The following is a 5,076-nucleotide window of genomic DNA, read 5'->3' as shown; positions in this document are numbered from 1 at the left end:
AGTTCTCCTTCCAAGCAAAGTGAACAACCAGGTACACTACTCGAAGTTCTGCCCACTTGGAGGAGGATTTCCCCTCACCACTGTCCTTCAGGGTCATCCCAGAAAGGGGCTGCAGTGCTTCAGGCTGTCCACTTTTGGGTGCTGTCTGCATATTGTGCAGAACCATCTGTAAACCAGGCCCAAGTTTTCTCTTCCTCATTCAACTGACTGTAAGGAACTCCCCAAGATACTATAGCTATGGGCTGGGAAAGAGAAGGTAAGGTGGAAGGAGTGGGGGCCATGGGCACTTGGGCCACTTCCTCATGTAACTTACTTGTACCTTCAGGAACCGCTCGAGCTCTATCTCATATATACCATTTCCATTTTATGATGGAGTGCTGCTGTGGACACCCAACTTGATGGCTTGGTGGGTTGGACAACACCCAGCTCATGATAGGTAACTCAGGTCTCATGGTAACTTGATGGCCCATGATTAAGCGTTCTGTCTCTACTAAGGCCCAATAGCAGGTCAAAAGCTGTTTCTCAAAAGGAGAGTAGTTATCTTCAGAGGATGGTAAAGCTTTACTCCAAAATCCTAAGGGCCTGCACTGTGATTCTCCTATAGGAGCCTGTCAAAGGCTCCAAACAGTATCTCTATTTGCCACTGACACTTCCAGCACCATTGGGTCAGCTGGATATTATGGTCCAAGTGGCAGAGCAGCTTGCACAGCAGCCTGGACCTGTCGCAGAGCCTCATCTTGTTCTGGTCCCCACTCAAAACTTGAAGCTTTTCTGGTCATTCAGTAAATGGGCCAGAGTAGCACACCTAAATGAGGAATATGTTGTCTCCAAAATCCAAAGAGGACAACTAAGCATTGTGCCTCTTTTTTGGTCGTTGGAGGGGCCGGATGCAACAGCTTATCCTTCACCTTAGAAGGAATATCTCGACAGGCCCCACACCACTGGACACCTAGAAATTTTACTGAGGTGGAAGGCCCCTGTATTTTTGTTGGATTTATCTCCCATCCTCTGCCATGCAAATACCTTACCAACAAATCTGGAGTAGTTGCTACTTCTTGCTCATCAGGTCCAGTCAACATGATATAATCAATATAATAGACCAGTGTGATGTCTTGTGGGAGGGAGAAACGATCAAGATCCCTGCGGACAATATTATGACATAGGGCTGGAGAATTGATATAACCCTGAAGTAGCACAGTGAATGTACACTGCTGCCCTTGCCAGCTGAATGTAAACTGTTTCTGGTGGTCCTTACTAACAGCAATTGAGAAATAAGCATTTGCCAGATCAATAGCTGCATACCAGGTATCAGGGGATGTGTTGATTTGCTCAAGCAATGATACCACATCTGGAACAGCAGCTGCAATTGGAGTCACCACCTGGTTAAGCTTATGATAATCCACTGTCATCCTCCAAGACCCATCTGTTTTCTGCACAGGCCAAGTAGGAGAGTTGAATGGGGATGTGGTGGGAATCACCACCCCTGCATCCTTCAAGTCCTTAAGAGTGGCATTAATCTCTGCAATCCCTCCAGGAATCTGGCATTGCTTCTGGTATACTATTTTGCTAGGCAGGGGCAGTTCTAGTGACTTCCACTTGGCCTTTCCCACCATAATAGCCCTCACTCCACAAGTCAGGGAACCAAAGTGAGGATTCTGCCAGTTGCTGAGTATGTCTGTTCCAATTATGCATTCTGGCACTGGGGAAATAACCATAGAATGGGTCCAGGGACCCACTGGACCCACTGTGAGACAGACCTGAGCTAAAACTCCATCAGTCACCTGACCTCCATAAGCCCCAACTCTGGTGGACCAGAGTGACGTTTTGGATATCCTGGAATTAATGTCACTTCTGAACCAGTGTCTAATCCATGAAATATCTGATCATTTCCTTTTCCCCAGTGCACAGTTACCCTGGTAAAAGGCTGTAGGTCCCCCTGGGGAAGGCTGGGAGGATGATTAACAGTGTAAATTTTTGGCAGTGTAACAGGGTCCTTCCCCAAGGGTACCCAGCCTTCCCTTCATTAAGGGGCTCTGGATCTGTAAACTGTCTCAAGTCTGGGAATTGATTAAGGGGCAATGACTCTGTTTTTGTTATTCAAGGGAGATTTGTTCACTTGACCTAGAATTCTTCTACCTATATAGTTCAAACAAGAATTTAGTCGATTGCCCATCAGTTTTACTGCTTGGTACTCCATGATCCACTAGCCAATGCCATAAGTCTCTGTGAGTCATATTGTTTTGATTGCTGCTTTGAGCCTGTTTTCCATTATGGTAGCCATGCCTATCTTGTCTGTGGTGATTAACTGTAGCCACTTGGCTTCTGCCAACTTGGGACCTGATTATCTATCTCCATTGTGTTTAAGGATTTAAGCTCAGTGACAGCAGTTCCTATAGTAATATCTGACCTACAGAGAAGGGTGACTACAGAGCTCTTTGGGGATGATGGAGCTAGTCTCACAAATTTATTCCTCACAGTCCTGGTAAAAGGTGTGTCCTCTGGACATTCCAAGGGTGTGTGAGCAGGTTTTCCATAAGTCCACTGTAACATTCCAATCTCTCTAAGCCTTTGAATCCCCTCCTCCACATTGTACAAGGGCAGTTCTGGCATTTCAACCTCTGGTAATGCCGGCCACTTTTTGATCCATGTTTCAGCCAACCACCCAAACTGTTAATGCCCTTTCTAACCCCTCGAGCTACAACACTGAATGCAGAATCTCTGCTTAGTGGGCCCATATCAGTAAATTCAGCCTGATCCAACCTTATATTCCTTCCACCATTATCCCACACCCTTAATATTCATTCCCACACATATTCCCCTGGTTTCTGTCTGTATAAATTGGAAAGCTCATACAATTCTTTTGGAGTATAGCATACTTCCTCATGGGTCACACTTTGTACCTCACCCTTCAGGGCCTGTTGGGACTTTAGTAACAGGTCTTGAAGCAAAGACTGGTGGTGGGGGTGGGTCATGAAGAGTTAGAATTATCCCTCAAACCATTTACCTCAGGACATTCTGTTACATTTTCATCTCTTAAAACAGGATTAATCTCTCCAGAATGAGGGCTGCTTCCTCAGGGGAGGTGATTACAGGATTAGCAGGCACTGAAGTGTTAATCTCTTTAGGTGGAGGTTAGATGGCAGGCTCCTTAGGGCAGACTGGAGTTGGGGAAGCTGTTTCCTCAGGACAGCCCTCTACAGGTAAATCTAAGAATGACTCAGCAGAATCCAGGGTTTCAGTGTCCTCACTGCCACTATTATCAATCCATATGTCCCCATCCCAAGTTTCGGGATCCTCTTCTTTTCCAATCCATGCCTTTACTTTAACAGCAGACACCCTGAGAGGTTGAGACTTTAGTTTACGTTGTAAATCTGCTACTTGCACAATGAGAGTCTGCATCTGGTTTTCAGAAATCTCAAGTCTGAGGGCACAGGAAATAAGATTTTCTTTCAGGGCACACATAGAAAACTTTACATCTGTCATACGGCATTTAAGTTTTAAATTTGAAGCCTTTAGCTCATGCTTTTGCCTTACAACTTTATCCAATGTATCGAGCAGCCAGCTAACATCATTATACCTCTTAGTTCTGCAAAACTCTGTGAAGGTGTCAAAAACACTGTTACCCAGAGCCTTGCTTTGTACAAGAGTATGATTAGGAGAATCAAACAGTGCTATTTTGTGTATCTCCTTTGCCAACTCATGCCATGGACTGTCAGTGCCCTCTTGATTATTGGAAATGGAGTCATTAGTGCCTTTGAATCTAATCAGAGTAGAAAACAAATTGTAAAAGCCCATTTTAAGATTCTGTTTCTCAAAATCCACTCCCAGTACCAAGTTGTATTAGTTAGGGTTCTCTAGGGAAACAGAATCAATGAGAGATATCTATGAATATAAGATTTATAAAAGTGACTAACACAACTGTGGGTATGCATGAGTCCAAATTCCATAGGGCAGTTAGCAAACTGGCAACTCCAATGAAGGTGCTTGATGAACTCCTCAGGTAACGAACCGGCAACTTTGACAAACTCCTCAGGAAATGAACTGGGATCTTCAACAAAAGTGTTTGATGAACTCCTCAGGAAATGAACTGGCAACTTCGACAAACTCCTCAGGAAACACTTTGCTGGTCAGCCAAAGAAGAAGTGAAGGTCCTCTATCTATCTGTCTCACTTAGAAGTCTTCAACTGATTGGATTAAATCCAGCCAACTGCATTCTCTCTTTGTGGAAGGCATACCCTTTGTTGAGTCATCAGTCACAACTGCTGCCAATTGACTGATGAGTTAATAAACCAGCCTGTTGGTTTATTAAACAGCCACAAACATCCTTGCAGCAATGGTTAGGCCAGTGCTTGCTTGACCAGACAGCTGGGTACTATCACCTAGCTGAGTTAACACATAAACCTAACCATCACAGTAATCAATCAAATTAATTTGTAAATACCTCCAAACCACAAATCAGAACACAAAGAGAAGGAAGTAAATGGACACTTAACACTACTGGGAAAGCATTTTTCAGTATGCAAAGAATCTATTCCACTCTGAGAGGAAGGATTGGGCAATTTAGTTAATATTTCTTTTTCTTAGCACCTCTGTAACTTATATCCTCTCCAACATGAACCCATCTTTATGGCATTAGGACACTGTGGCCTTTTGTGTTGAGGTCACAGCATGAGAGATTTTGACAAGAGTTTCCCTGGGGCCTGAGCAGATTTCATGAGATGTTTAGGGTCAGTGGCTGTGCTGTGACAGCACTGAATGCCAGACCCTGGGTGACAGAAAGAGACCGTGTGTTCTTTAATAAATTGTGTGTGTAATATGTAGGGTCTTCTCACGAGGAAAGCCCAGGGAAAGGACCCTGTAAGGGTGCTATTAAAAGGCTCACTTCTTTAATTCTTCAAGTTTTTGGTTCAAGTGTCCCCTTGTTAGATACTGCCACAGTATACACACACATGCACACACATGCACATCCATACACATGTGCATGTGCATGTATGCAATGCTCATATGCACATGCACATGCCCTTAAAAGTCTCTAATCCCTCTTCCTGATTTCATTTTCTTCAAAATACTTATTTC

The sequence above is a fragment of the Choloepus didactylus genome, chromosome 8 (genome assembly GCF_015220235.1).
Source record: "Choloepus didactylus isolate mChoDid1 chromosome 8, mChoDid1.pri, whole genome shotgun sequence".
Taxonomy (NCBI): Eukaryota; Metazoa; Chordata; class Mammalia; order Pilosa; family Megalonychidae; genus Choloepus; species Choloepus didactylus.
The sequence above is the reverse complement of the archived record's forward strand: the minus strand, read 5'-3'. Positions refer to the sequence as shown.